General features: G+C 48.9%; 1 protein-coding gene across 3 annotated transcripts in view; it reads left to right on the top strand.

The window, feature by feature from the left end:
* IQSEC2 (IQ motif and Sec7 domain ArfGEF 2) overlaps positions 1–15,593 on the top strand; it is an 87,888-nt gene that overhangs the window by 1,764 nt on the left and 70,531 nt on the right. The window lies entirely within an intron of this gene.

Here is a 15,593-nt window from a genome sequence, read left to right as displayed (position 1 = left end):
TTTTCTGTGCAGATACCATGGTGAGCCGATTGGGATAAATGTATCAGGCTGAGAGAGTCAAGGGCGTGCAGGCTCGCGGCTGCCCTAAAGGCTCCCCTTATTTCTTTTCTGCCGTATTCGAAGGAACACTGAGCTGGGAGTTGGGAGACCTGAGTTCCCCTTCCGGCTCTGCTGCAGATTGGCTTTGTGACCTTGACTGAGTCTCTTTCTCTCTTAAGCCATCAGTTCCCCCGTATCTCTTTAAACGGCCAGGTCTGTCTTAAATGCTCTTGAAGTACCCCTCCAGCTCAGATTTGATGGTTCTGTGTTTAATCCAGCCACACTACAGAGCAAGTCTGAAGTCCTGTAGCGAATGGACAGGCTTCCCCCTCCTCTCACTGCTCAGCTGGTCCTACCATGTGCCACAACCAGTGGAGTGTCTCTTGGAGGCTGGGCTGGGGGTGGGGAAACCTTCTGCCTCAGGAAATCTGCCGGGAGACAGCTCTCTGCAACTCCCCCGTGGTGAGGCAGCAGGCTGGGGTGCTGGGTTGAGATGGCTGGGCCCCAGGAGCAGCAGCTGTAGCTTGAGGGCTCGGCTGGGCTCCACTGCAGCGCACCCTAAGCTGAGTTTTAGTGTAGACTTGCCCGAGGAGTCTGGGGCAAAGGAAATGGGCTTTCCTGCCCCGGCAGGGCTGCTGTGAGCTCAGTCCGGGAGGACTGACTGTGTGCCTCGTGGTGTCACACTGGAAGAGAGACACAGGTAGACCAAAGTCCATTCAGGAGAGGGCCGTGGTGGGCCGGGGGCAGAGGAAGACAGCATGGGGCATGGTGGTCTTCGAGCCTGGCTGCAGAAGAGTTTTCTAGAGGGGTCAGACCTGTGACAGAGGGAGCAGACTCAATTACGTGTGGCTTCAGGGAGCAGAACCCAGAACAGTGCGAACATTTAGGGTCAATTAGGAAGAACTTTCTAACCTGGCCTTCCAGTGGTGTAGTGGGCTGCCTCGAGAGGTAGAGGTGGGAGCTGGTTGGACCTGGAGCTCTCAGTGGAGCCCGGGTGGGGTCTGGGAGATCTGGAGGAAGCATGATTCGTGAGTCAGGTAGAAAGCTCAGGGAAATGACCTGGGTGGTCCCCAAATAGGGGATTCCATGACTCTGGCTCTCCATCCTGCAGACATTGGTCTGAGTCAGTAGGCTGGCTGGACTCCTGTTTGCTCCTGAGCTCCATGTTTCTGCCGTCCGTGCAGGCCTACGTCTTGGTCCTTCCCTCTTTTTGTGAACCCCCAAGGTTGCTTGTTGCATTTCCTTGCTTCGCATTTCCTACTGGATTAATAAAGGGGTTTAGGTAGTGCTTTAAGTTCCTCTCCTGACCGTATATTAACTATTTGCACACCCATTATTACCTCTTTTGGACTTCGCAACAAGCCTTGTGCACTGAGTGTTGGCAGCTGCATTTTTAGAGATGGGGAAACTGAGGCACCAAGATGAAGGGACCTCGCTCAGGGTTACCCTACTAGTTGCTAATGGAGCTGGGACTAGAACCCAAGTCTTCCTGGCTCCCAGGCCTGTTATTTTTTCTCTAGAGCTCTCCAGCCCACAGGAGTGTCTTGGCCTCAGGAGCTGGACTGGCACTGAGCAGGGAGAGACCCGGAGAGCCTTAGGTCTCTAAAGGATTAGAGCAGGAGACGCGTCTGGGATGAGTGGGGAGTTGACGGCGCAGGGACGAAGGCTCTGTCTTCCTCCTTTCCACTCTCTCCCTCCTGGCCTGGCATCAGGAGGGCCTGTTGATGCAGTAGCCATTGCTGTCACTGCTGCTGCTGCAAGCAACTCCCCTGCTAGGCCTGTTCTGGGTTTGTAAGGAGTGGGTGAGAAGCCGCTGGAAGCGAGGGCAGGCAGGGTGGGAGTTTAGCAGCAGAGGCTGCAGCATTGGGGGAGGCTAGGTAGAGCGGGTACAGGCTGGGCGCTCCTGGTCCCCAGGCTCCCCCTGGTGGAGGAAGAGGGGAGAGTGGCACCTGGGCCAAGCTGGGGCTTGTTGGGGCCCCCCGCCCTCACTCCCCCGCTGTGCCCAAGGACTGTCTTTAGTTTTCCCAATGATCCCATGCTTCTGTCACCGCGATCCACATTTTACAGCGGAAGAAACTGGGGGATCAGAGAAGTGAAGCCCACCAGAGTTTACGTTACTAGTAAGACAGACTCCCAATCCTGTGAACTTTCCCTCTACTGCACCGGACATCAGCTGTCATGCCCAACTCCATCCATGTCATCCACCCAGGCTTTCCATATCCTCCTGCACTGTGCCCTCTGGACAGGTTCCAGGGCGCCAGTATCCCTTCTGCTGTGCTCTGGGTGTGGCCTTTCTAGTGCAGATAGAGTGAGATGCGTCCCTACCTCCTTTTGGTCATGGGTCCTCCGTATGCGAAAGATTTGTTTGCTTGCTTTCTAGTAGTCGTTGGTCCTGACTAATGCTCAGGTCTTTTTAGCTGGAATTGACCACATACCCACCCCAAGCCCGGCTGATTAGAGAACAGCTCTGCTTTTGTTGTTGATCTTGGCTTGGCCCCCTTGCAGTTCTGCCACCTAGAATGATTTATAGGAGTGCGAGGGGCCACTGCTGAGTTGCTCCACGCTGAAGAGCTGCATTTCCCACGCTTTTTGCATGGGCCCAGCTCCGGCTCTGCTGTAGGCGGTGGTGGGCTGAAGCTGGTATGGTGGCAACTCTCCTTCCTCTACCCCCACCCCCACCCACCCCGCAAGCTGGCTTACATTTGGAGATAACAACTAGAGGGGCTGGCCTGATGTGCGTGCGTGTGTGTGTGTGTGTGTGTGTGTGTGTGTGGTGTGTGTGTGTGCGTGTGTGTGTACGTTTGGTTTTGTTTTGTTTTTGAGACAGGGTCTTGCTCTGTCGCTCAGGCTGGAGTGCAGTGTTGCGAACATAGCTCACTCAAGTGAGCTCAGGAGTTTGAGGCTGCAGTGAGCAATGATTGCAAAAAAAGAGGAACACCAGGCTGGCCCTTCTACTTGCTATCCTCCCAATTTTTTTTTTTTTTTTTTTTTTTTTAAGCAGAGATGGGGTCTCTCTGTGTTGCACAGGCCGGTCTCAAACTCCTGGGCTCAAGAGATCTTCCTTGGCCTCCCAAAGTGCTGAGCCACCACACCCGGCCCAACCTGGTATTCTTGACAGCCAGGGCAATGTATGGTCTACCACATGCTGTCCTCTGCTTGCGGTGGGATGTCAGCTCACCCCACGCAGGGGCTAAGGCCACTGAGAGACAGTGCGTGAGAGAGTGAGCCCAGGAAGAGGCTCAGGGGAAGTCTCTCATATGGGGTCTTGGGTACTTTTCCCAGGGGGTGTCTCTCCTTCCCAGGAGGGAAAACCATTTATCTTCCCTCCCACTGTGTTGTGAGCATTATCTTGGTGTGGGAGGAAATGATAATGTTGAATTTAATGAGAATGTGAGTCTTGCTTCTCTATCTAGATTTGGGGCAAGAATGGGGTTGTTGTCATCCACAAGCATTTCTTGGCTGTGTGCACAGTGCAGGAGGGGCCACCAGGCTGAGCAAACACCGAGCTCTTAGGGCTTGCGGAACCCCCTCTCCCCTCCGTCCAGGGAGACAGGGTTGCAGGCCTACTAGCCCTGCCATAGAGACAGTGCTCAGGGCAGAATGAGTGGCAGGAGTGGTGAGGAGTGGGAGTTCTCAGAAGAAGGAGGGATCAGGGCAGGCCGGGTTGCTGGTGGAGTAGCTGGGTGGCGGGTAAGGGATGGGGGTGTGGAAGGAATGTGAGTGGTCCCTTCGTGGAGGTGGCAGCTGGGAGGAAGACGTCAGACCAGACTTGCTGCCTGCGCTTTCCTCCTCTGTCCTACCCCTTTCTCTGAATTTGCTGGGTGCAGAGTAAAGGCTTGGAGTATGGGGAAGAGGCCACACGTGTGCCGAGTGAGTCTCAGCCTCCTGTGTGCCAGGCCCCACGCTACGTGGCTTTATGTAATAATAGCTAACATTTTTTCACTGTTCTTACTGTGTGCTAAGCACTATTTGTTCTAAGCACTTCCCATGTATTAATTCATTCAGTCTCCACATGAATCCTCTCGTGTAGATATTGTTATTAACTCCGTTTTACAGATGAGGAAACTGAGGCCCGGAAAGGTTGGATAGCCTACCCAGGATCACTCGGAGAATAAGTGGCGGAACTGTGAAGGAGCTGGGGAAACCCAGGGAGTTGCGCTCCAGGGTCTGCAGTGTTCTAACCCACCCTGGAGCACTACTTCTTATCTCATTTGCACAGAGCCCCTGCCAGATAAGTGTTTGTTTTGGTTTTTGGTTTTTTTAAATACGGAGTTTCACTCTTGTCACCCAGGCTGGCGTGCAAAGGTGTGATCTTGGCTCACCGCAACCTCCGCCTCCCGGGTTCAAGTGATTCTCCTGCTTCAGCCTCCCGAGTAGCTGGGATTACAGGCATGCACCACCACGCATGGCTAATTTTGTATTTTTAGTAGAGACGGGGTTTCACCATGTTGGTTAGGCTGGTCTTGAACTCCTGACCTTAGGTGATCCACCCACCTTGGCCTCGCAAAGTGCTGGGATTGCAGGCGTGAGCCACTGCGCCCGGCCTCTCCTCTTGTCTTTTTACAGACCATGCTCCAGCCAGACTGACCCATGTGCCCCCATGGTTAGCCCACTTGGGCCTTCTGCTGGCCTCTGGATCTTTGCTCATGTTGTTCCCTTCTCTTGGGCTGCTATGCCCAGTTCCTAGGCTGGACTCGGCTGTCACCTCGCCCCTGTCTGTTTGCTGGCGTCTCTCAATGCTTGCTCTATCCCTGACTCTCTCAATGAGCACTCTGCCCCTTTTTATTCCTTCGTGGTTATTTACATCTCGTGTCCCCTCTGTTAGACTGAGAGCCCCTTCAGATTTAGATTTAACTGACATATACTGAAGTGCATCTTGTGTGTTAGGTTCTGTGTTAGGAGCTGTGGCCATGAGTGAAGGGGCTATAAACTTGAAAACACATAGCACAGCACATAGTAGCTGCTTAATAAATACTGAGTGGACAAATGAATGTCTGATTGACTCCTGCTGAACTAATGGCCAAAGGTACCTAACTTTTTCTTCCTTCCAGGAATCCTGTAGTGAGAAATGACAACTGTAGAATTCTCTTGGGGTAGGCACAGTAGCTCCCAGCACTTTGGGAGGTCAAGGTGGGAGGATCGCTTGAGCCAGGGAGGTTGAGACTACAGTGAGCTATGATTGTGCCACTGCACTCCAGCCTGGGCAAGAAATCGAGATCCTGTCTCTAAGGAAAGAAAACAATTATTCTGGGTTTTCTGTGGCTTTTTTCTCCTGCTTCCTGGAGCCGTTTTGGCCTTTGCTGTCTCTTCTCACAGTCACCAGCCCCCCGATTCATAGAACATCAAGGTAGCAGAGTTGGATGAGACTTTGGAGACATTTAGACCAATCTGCGGATCATTATCTCTCTCTACCATGTCAGGCCGTGGTCATGACTGGAGCAAAGAGGCCTGCACAGGACCTGTGTGCAGTTCACCCAGCCCAGTGGGAAGTTGCTTATTTATCCATCAAATCTTTCTTGAGCTCAGATCCTGAGCTGGACATAGTATCTTAGGGTTGACAAAAGACTTGGCCCCTCTGCCTCACTCACTGGCGTGTTCCCTGGCAGAATCATAAACATTGCTCATGGGGAAGAACGCGTAGTAAGTGACTGATTCCTCTTTTGGGGAAGCTCGTTTAGGGCAAGATAATTTGCCAGTTACTACAACTTCCTCATGGTATTTGGTTTCTCTGCAAGCCTGCATTTTGGAAGCATTTACATGGAGAAGACCATTCCCCAGTGCTTAGTAGCTGAAGCTCTCTGGGACCTTAGCATTCAGGGAAAGCGTGGTGTCGTGGAAAGACTGTGCAACGCTAGGCAAATCACTTCACTTTCAGAGCCTCAGTTTTCTCAGGTAGTAAATAGGAATAAAACTGTATTTTCTGATGTATGAGATTCATGTTGCCCACTCCCCTTTCCCCAATAAAAATTGTATCGGAAATTTATTTGGCCGCCTGTCATACCTGTACATCAAGGTCCTGAATCAGGCTGGAAAGCTGAGGATGTTAAATACTACATGAGACTGCCCTGCCCCCTAGAGGTGGAATGTAGCAAACACACAACAATGCAAAGAGGGACGCATAGCATCCCTTCCAAAACAAAGATGACAAGCCAGAGCTCCAAATCTGATCAGGATTATTCCTCTAACATTTTAGATGTAAATGTGGCACTATCATCACCTGATAGGTACCATTTCACTAATGTTTCACTAGTGCATTTCTTTGGAGCGATGTGACTTTATACCTTTTTAAAGGAGTGATATGACTGCATATCCAGGCCCTGTGATTTCCTACTGGATTCTAGGAGACGGCATACTGCATTCACCTGAATAAAGCCAATATTTTCCTTTATGTAACCACTTTAGAATTATTGCCATTATATCTGTGATGAAAAGTACCTAACTTGGCACTTCCCCCACATTTTCTTACAAATCTGGGAGGCATCTCACACAACTGTACATTTGATATGCCAGCCAATTCACAAACAACTCATCTCATTGTGATTGTTGTGAAAACTAAATACGATGACGTAGATGAAGCGTTGAGCACACAGTATGTGTTTACTCAGCGATAAGCATTATTATTAATAATAACTCTGTAAAGCTCTGTGCTGTGGGAGGAGGGGAGGAAAGCCACGCGGCAGCTCACCACATTTCTGAGAGAGAGATCAGTCCAGTGACTGTTGCATGCCAGGCAGAGAAGTCCATGATTAGAATGATATAGTTCCTGGCTTCAGGCGCTCATAATTGGGTGGAGAAGGTGGTGGTGGAAATAGACTATTGCAATGTGCTATTTAGTATGTTATGCCAGAGGGGAGCACAGGGGGCTCAAAGGAGAGACATCAACTCAGACTGTCAGGGAAGGCTTACTGGAGGAGGCGACACCTGAGCTGAGGCTTGGAGGATGAGTTGGAGTTAGCTAGGTGAAGAAGGACAGCATGTGGGTTGGGGGGCAAAGGGGAGGTTAAGGCAGAGGGGCCAGCATGAGCAAATGCACAGAGGTGTGGGCCCAGCAGGATATGTGTGTGGGGAGGTTTTTTTTTTTTTTTTTTTTTTAGTTCAGTACAAACTAGAGCACAAACTGGGAGGCTCGGAGGGGAGTCTGGAGGGTCACCTGGCTCACATCATGACACTGCACTAGCAGTGCCAGGAACTTTCTGTTGTTTCGTTTTTGTTTTGAGATGGAGTTTTGCTCTTTTGCCCAGGCTGGAGTGAAGTGGTGGGATCTCGGCTCACTGCAACCTCTGCCCGCCGGATTCAAGTGATTCTCCTGCCTCAGCCTCCCGAGTAGCTGGGATTATAGATGCCTGCCGCCACACTTGGCTAATTTTTGTATTTTTAGTAGAGACAGAGTTTCGCCATGTTGGCCAGGCTGGTCTCGAACTCCTGACCTCAGGTGAGCTACCCACTTCGGCCTCCCAAAATACTAGGATTACAAGCCTGAGCCACGTGCTTGGCCAAACAGTGTTTTAAACTGGAGGGAGAGGTGCCTATTGTGCTGTGTGAGAGGAGATGTCGAGAGCCATGTTTTAGAGAGATCCCATTAGAGGGCAGTTTGGAAGATAGATTGGAGGGTATCCAGGGAGGAGGCTGGTGCAGCAGTCTAGATGAGAGGTGGTCAGGCCTGCGCTTGGGCAGTGGGAGTAGAGATAACCTATATGGGGAGAAAGATGATGACAGGGGGAGCGCAGCCTGCTGTGGAAGCTGAGGAGTGGCAGCATTCATGACCAGTAGGGTTTTAATAATACCAGCGTAGAAGTCAAGAGACTACAAGCTGGAAGGACTCTGACAAATTATCCAACTGAAGCTGTTCATTTTACAGATGAGAAGACTGGGGCCCAGAGAGAGAAAGGACTTGTATAAGGCCAGTCAGGGTATGAGCAGAAAAGAGAGCACGTGCCTGTAATCCCAGCACTTTCAGAGGCCGAGGCGGGCAGATCACAAAGTCAGGAGATCGAGGCAATTCTGGCCGACATGGGGAAACTTCGTCTCTACTAAAAATACAAAAATTAGCTGGGCGTGGTGGTGTGTGCCTGTAGTCCCAGCTACTCGGGAGGCTGAGGCAGAAGAAGCGCCTGAACCTGGGAGGCAGAGGTTGCAGTGAGCCGAGATTGTGCCATTGCACTCCAGCCTGGCAACAGAGTGAGACTTCATCTCAAAAAAAAAAAAAAAAAAAAAAAAAAAAGAGTCACCCTAGTATGAATGCCAATGTTCAGAGCATCTTTTCTTAAATGTGCTATTTCCTGCTTTTAAATCCTGTGCAAGTGGCAGGGATTATTATCTTTGTGTCCCACAGATGAGAAAACTGGGGTCAAAAGGAGGCTAGGTGACTTGCTGGGGAGGAAGCGATGAACGGGCATCATCTAAGGGGCTCTTGTTTTGATGGCAGACAGACCCGCTGCTCTGTTCCAACCTCTCTGAAATCAAATCTAGAATCATAGCTGGGGAATGAACCCAGGGTTCTCTTTTTCCCCCTAGCCCAGGCCTAGCCTTGTTTCTGCTGCTTTTTGCCTTACATGGCTTCATTTACTATAACTGAGGCAGCTCAGAGACAGTTTCTGGCCTGACAGCCAGGTCTGTCATTCCCCTTTTTCTGTTTCCATGGAAGAGAGTGGAACTGTGTCTGTCTTTAGTATTTCCCCATTACCTAGTCAGGACAACTCTGCCCTGGGTGTCTGTTTTGAGGCCCGATGTTATGATACGCAAAGAATGAGCTCGGGACACAGACAGACCTGGGTTTGAATCTATGCTCCACCCCAACCCATGGGATGGCCTCGGCTAGGTCATTTGACCGTTTCTGAATTTTCATTTTTCTGGAAAATGGGAGAACAGTGCCTATTTCTCAGGATTTTTTGTTGGTTGGTTTGTTGCTCACTTGTTTTGAGACAGGGTCTCTCTCTATCAGCCGGGCTGGAGAATGATGGTACAATCACAGCTCACTGCAGCCGTGACATCCTCAAGTGATCCTCCTACCTCAGCCTCGCAAGTAGCTTGGACCACAAGCATGCACTACCATGACCAGCTAACTTTTTTTTTTTTTTTTTTTTTTTGTAGAGACAGAGTCTCTTTATGCTGCTTGTGCTGATCTTGAACTCTTAGGCTCAGGCGATCCTCCCACTTTGGCCTCTTAAAGTGAAGGGATTACAGGCATGAGCCACTGTGCCTGGCATATTTTCCAAGGTTAGCCAAGATAATTTGAATGGCATTCCCTGATACTTGTAGGTGCTCAGTAAATAGTCATTTTTCTTCTCTTTCATGAAATTTCCCGTGGACGATGACGTAACGAATCAAAGCTTTGCTTCCCTTGAAAACTGGTAGATTTCCTCTTTCCTAAAATGAGGCTGTCATAGCTCACCGTATCTTCCTTTTTGCCTTAACCACCAGTTAATTTGAAGCATAGATCTAGCATCTTTGTTGATTTCTTTTTCGGAGTTCTTATTTTCTAGTTCAATTTCTGTTCTGTGTTCTTGGAGTAAGCACCCTCAAATCCTCTGTGACTCAGGCAGGTATAAATAACTAAGGGGTGTAAGTGGTTGAATGAATGTAAGGCTGAAGAGGCTGGACTGCCCATGGTGGGATTTGAAGAGGACCAGAGGGTGGAACAGGCTGGGGCAGCCAAGACACTTATCTGCGTGGATGGCTGTGAGGAGCGAAGGAGTTAGTTAGAAGGGGCCAGCCCTTCACCCGCCTCTCTTACTCCTGTTCTCAAAACAAACATAGATTGGAGAACAGTACCTTGTGTCACCAGAATCATCAGCTTCCCCATTTTGTATTTCCAGTGTGCAAGACAGAGCTCTAAAGAAAGAGAAGGGGCTTGTTTTGAGAAATTAAATCAAAGCAATGCACATACACAATTTTTAAAAGGCAAAATCGTACACAAGGACTCATGTAGTAAAAAGCTGATGTCTTCCTATCCCCTGCTTCTCAGCCCCAGAGGCAACCACTTTTCCCATTTAGTTCTTCTGGTGGTAACTTCATAGCGCTAAGTAACATGCTTGAATGGTTATTTCCTATTTATCAACTTTAAACATCATCTAGACTTTTTCCTACTATGACAAATAATTTAGCTTATTTACAACAGTTGACTCTTTCTCAACACCCCTCTCCCAGGTTTTTTTCTTTTTTGAGACAGGATCTCGCCCAGTGGTCCAGGCTGGAGTGCGGTGGTGTGATCACAGCTCACTATAACCTCAAACTCCTGAACTCAAGCAATCTTCCTGCCCCAGCCTCCCGAGTAGTTGGGACCACAGGTGCACTACATCTGGCTAATTTTTAATTTTTTTTTTTTTTTTTTTTTTTTTTTTTGTACAGATGGAGTCTGGCAATGTTGCCCAGGCAGGTCTGGAACTCCTAGGCTCAAGTGATCCTCTTCCCTTGGCCTTCCAAAGTGCTGAGATTGCAGGGATGAGCCACCACGCTTGGCCCCTCCCAGCTCTTGCGAGTTTTATTAGTTTGGGCTCCTCTATTAGTTACCTTTATAACTTTATTAAGTACTATTTTAAACTGCAACTTCTTATTTCACCGGTTTTCTACAGCATCTCTTGACCACACACTTTGTAAAACATAGTTATGACTGCCATCAGCCCCCCATCTCTGCTTCCCCTCTTCCACCTCCCCCCAGTCTCTATGTTCTGTACCTGTGTATTTAGCAAGGTTGATTACATTGGCATTCTATTCTGTAAAAATAATTATGTCTTTAAGTGCTTTACCTAGAAAGACTGATTACAAAAATTACTGGCAGTACACTGTTTCTGTGATTATGACTGTGTCACTATTAGTCATCGCAGGGCCAAATAGTGTACTGTAATTATACCTCATTACTCACAGTTGCACAACCTTTGTGCTCCCAGGATTGTTTTAAAATTTCATGCTGAAATATAACATGAATACAGAAAAGTGCTCATATCGGAAGTGATGTGATCATATCACAAAAGTGATACCGTCACTTTTTACAAACCAAATCCCTAGGTAACCAGCACTCAGAATAAAGTCTGTTTTTTAGTTTGCCTTAGGTGGTACTCAAGAAGCCCTTTCAGTTCGAAGGACTGAAGGACTATGTCTGTTCATTTTTCTTTGTTTGTTTTTTGAGATGGAGTCTCACTGTGTCCCCCAGGCTGGAGTGCAGTGGCGCGATCTCGGCTCACCGCAACCTCCGCCTCCTGGGTTCAAGCAATTCTCCTGCCTCAGCCTCTCAAGTAGCTGCGACTACAGGCGTATGCCACCATGCCTGGCTAATTTTTGTATGTTTAGTAGAGATGGGGTTTCACCATATTGGTCAGGCTGGTCTCGAACTCCCGACCTCAGGTGATCCACCCACTTTGGCCTCCCAAAGTGCTGCGATTACAGGTGTGAGCCACCGTGCTGGGCCTTTTTTTTTTTTTTTTTTTTCTCTTCTTCTCTTTTGATACGGCCTCACTCTCCATCGCACAGGCTGGAGTGCAGTGGGGTCAACCTCTGCTTGCTGGATTCAAGTGATTTTCCTGCCTCAGCCCCCGGAGTAGCTGGGATTACAGGTGTGTGCCACGATGCGTGGCTAATTTTTGTATTTTTAGTGGAGACAGAGTTTCACCATGAGACTGCATGAGACTACATGAGACTACATGCCTATAGTCTCAGCTTCCCATGTTGGCCAGGCTGGTGTCAAACCCTTGACCTCAAGTGATCTGCCCACCTTGGCCTCACAAAGTGCTGGGATTATAGGTGCCAGCCACCGTGCCTGGCCTTCTTCTGTTATTTCTTTAATCATTTCCTTCCCTTCATTTGCTCTGTTTTCTTGTTTGGGAATGTCTCTCCATTGGGTGTTGAGCTTCCTGTAGGCTGTTGATCCTGTAGGCTGCTTACCTTTTCTCTCATACTTTCTATTTTATGGTATGTGAATGAGTTAATAGAATGTTTGGGTGAGCCAGGCATGGCGGCTCATGTCTGTAGTCCCAGCACTTTGGGAAGCTGAGGCGGGAGGATCGCTTGAGCCCAGAAGTTCGAGACCAGCCTGGGCAATATGATGACATGATGAAACTCTGTCTCTACAAAAAAAAAAAAAAAAAAAAAAAAAAAGAACGTCTGATTGAGCTGTTAGCTGTCTGTGTTTCCAGGCTTGCTTGTCCATTCACTGGCTTCATTTTGGTTATGGCAGGGTCCTGGGAGAGAGAGGAAATAAACATTTATGCCCTTGAGGTGGAAACTAAGGCAAAAGCTACTTTAAAAAATGGTTGTTTTAGGCTGGGCGCAGTGGCTCACGCCTGTAATCCCAGCACTTTGGGAGGCCGAGGCGGGTGGATCACGAGGTCAAGAGATCGGGACCATCCTGGTCAACATGGTGAAACCCATCTCTAAAAATACAAAAATTAGCTGGGCATGGTGGTGCATGCCTGTAGTCCCAGCTACTTGGGAGGCTGAGGCAGGAGAATTGCCTGAACCCAGGAGGCGGAGGTTGCGGTGAGCCGAGATCGCACCATTGCACTCCAGCCTGGTGACAAGAGCGAAACTCTGTCTCAAAAAATAAAAAAGATTGTTTTGCTTTTTCAACCCAGACTGAAACTGGAAACTGAGTAAGTCCCCCAGATAGCCAAGCCTGGATGACGTCATTTGGGCCTGTGTTGCTTTTGGCCCCAGCCCTTATCATGCGCATTCCTCCAGTGGCCTCCAGAGCACCCCGTTCCTCAACCTCTGCTGCCTAGGCCATAGAGTCAAGTGAGCCCTTAGCTGAGGAACCAGACGCCTGGGTTCTGATCCCAGCCCTGCCCCTGGCTCCCTCTGGACCCCTGGGCCAGCCCCTCCGCCTCTCTGAGTGCCCTCTCTGTGACTTGAGAGGCTTTCCGTTTGCTGCGAGCTGGGCTTTGCCGGGGTTGGCTGGGTGCTTGGAGGGCAGCCCAGCCTCTTTGTCCAGGTGATGGGAGCAGGTGGGCCAGAGATGGGCCTCAAGCGCTCAGAAGGGGGCTTCAAGGCTGAGCTGAGGCTTCTGCAACAGCAGGCTGCGCTAGCTCTCCCCCTTCCGCCCACTCTTTCCCATCATGGCTGAACCTCTATCCCTCTACCTCCAGCAGAGGGAGGAAAGAAGGCAGGGCTAGAGAGCTGGTTCTGTTTTCCTTTGCTTCTCTCTCTCTCATTGTAGTACCGAGCTGATCTGTGCTGCAATACCTGTGCCTAGCCCCACCTTCCTTTTCTGGTGTTCCCCCTTTCCGTCCTTGAATGATTATTTCTTCTAGAAGCACTCCTTGAGTGTTCGTGGGGTGGAGGCCTTGGGCTGCACTGCGTGGTGGGGAGACAAGAGACAGATGAGGGAGAGGGACCAAGCTCGCAGGCTGGGATGGGAGATGCAGTGCCGCTTGACTCTGGGATGACAGAAGGAAGCAGCAGCTGTAGCAGTTAAAAGCATTGGTTTTGGAATCAGACAAACCTAGACTTGAATCTCAGCTCCACTACTTATGAGCTGTGTGAGTCTGGGTAAGTAACATTGCTCCTCCGAGCCTCAGTGACTGCATTCATACAATGAGAAGAACTACTTTGCACAACAAAGTTATGAAGATTGTGCAAAGTAGTAAGTGCAACTCTGGACCACTGTAGGTGTAACTAAATAGTAACTTTATGGCTGGGCATGGTGGCTCATGTCTGTACTCCCAGCACTTTGGGAGGCTGAGGCAGGACTGCTTGAGGCCAGGAGTTTGAGACCAGCCTGGGCACCATAGCAAGACTCCATCTCTACAAAAGATGAAAAAATTAACTGGGTGTCATGGTGCATGCTTGTAGTCTTAGCTACTCGGGAGACTGGGAGCCAAAGATCGCTTGAGCCCAGAATTTCAAGGCTGTAGTGAGCTATGATCGTGCCACTGCACTCCAGCCTGGGTGACAGAGTGAGACCCTGTCAAAAAAAATAAATCGAGTTGGGTGTGGTGGCTCACACTTGTAATCTCAGAACTTTGGGAGGCCAAGGTGGGTGGATTACTTGAGACCAGGAGTTCAAGACCAGCCTGGCCAATATGGTGATATCCCATCTCTACTAAAAATACAAAAAATAGCTGGATGTGGTGGTGCACACCTGTAATCCCAGCTACTCGGAAGACTGGGGCACGAGAATCACTAGAACCTGGGAGACAGATGTTGCAGCGAGCTGAGATTGGGCCACTGCACTCCGGCCTGGGTGACAGAGCGAGACTGTCTCAAAAAATAAAAAATAAGAAAAATAAATAGTAACTTTATGATTATTTGGATTACTATAAGGTGGAATATGCTAAGACCCAAATAAAGCCTGCTTATTACTTTATTAGATTATATACCATATAGTATTTATGATTGAAAGGAGCACGAGGTTAGGGAAGGCATTCTCTAAGGAGGCAGCTTTTGACCTCATCATTCCTTGGGTCAAGCCTCCCAGGGGCTCCCTGGCAATTACAGAATGACGTTCACGCTGTGCTGCCTGGTATTCAAGGCTCTCTTGGTTGTAATCTCTGCCTTTCTTCTCTTCAAAATGTGAAATGATACTTGTCTCTTTATTTCCTGAAAAAGACTTTTCAAAAGCGATAGACAAATATTTCATTTGAAGCACACAGAAATCTTCCTCATTATTGTCATCATCGTCAACATTTTTTTTTTTTTTTTTTTTTTTGAGATGGAGTCTCTCTCTGTAGCCCAGGCTGGAGTGCAGTGGTGTGATCTCGGCTCACTGCAACCTCTGCCTCCCGGGTTCTGGTTCAAGCAATTCTCCTACCTCAGCCTCCCAAGTACCTGGGATTACAGGCACAAGCCACCATGTCCAGCTAATATTTGTGTTTTTTAGTAGAGACAGGGTTTTACCATGTTGGCCAGTCTGGTCTTGAACTCCTGACCTCGTGATACACCCGCCTCGGCCTCCCAAAGTGCTGGGATTACAGGCATGAGCCACCGCACCCGGCCCATTTTTTTTTTTTTTTTTTTTTTTTTTTTTTTTTTTTTTTAGACAAAGAGCCTCACTCTGTCACTGAGGCTGCAGTGCAGTGACGTGACCTCAGCTCACTGCAACCTCTGCCCTCTGGGTTCAAGCGATTCTCCTGCCTCAGCCTGCCAAGTAGCTGGGATTACAAGTGCCTGCCACTGCGCCCAGCTAAGTTTGTATTTTTAATAGAGACAGGGTTTCACCATCTTGGTCAGGTTGGTCTCCAACTCCTGACCTCATGATCCACCCTCCTCAGCCTCCCAAAGTGCTGGAATTATAGGCAGGAGCCACCGTGCCCCGCCTATCAACATCATTTTTATCATCCCAGAACATGTTCAGTAAGTTGTGCTAAACAAGGACTATGGGAAAAATAATCACTAGCAAAAGGATAGCCAGCAACTGAAACAATCATGGCCTTCATTTTGCATCCGTTACCGCCATCTTTGCCTTCAGGATTGTTTGGATCCATTACTAAAAGTGATTCCAGTATCCAACAAGCTTTCTGATTTGTCATCTGGTTCTATTTCTTCTTTTTAAATAATCTTCATGAGATTTTCTTGCATAATACCATTACCTCATCCACCTGTTCTCTATATTTTTTTGTCATTTC

Source organism: Saimiri boliviensis, chromosome X (genome assembly GCF_048565385.1).
Source record: "Saimiri boliviensis isolate mSaiBol1 chromosome X, mSaiBol1.pri, whole genome shotgun sequence".
NCBI classification, from domain to species: Eukaryota; Metazoa; Chordata; class Mammalia; order Primates; family Cebidae; genus Saimiri; species Saimiri boliviensis.
The sequence above is the reverse complement of the archived record's forward strand: the minus strand, read 5'-3'. Positions and strand labels throughout refer to the sequence as shown.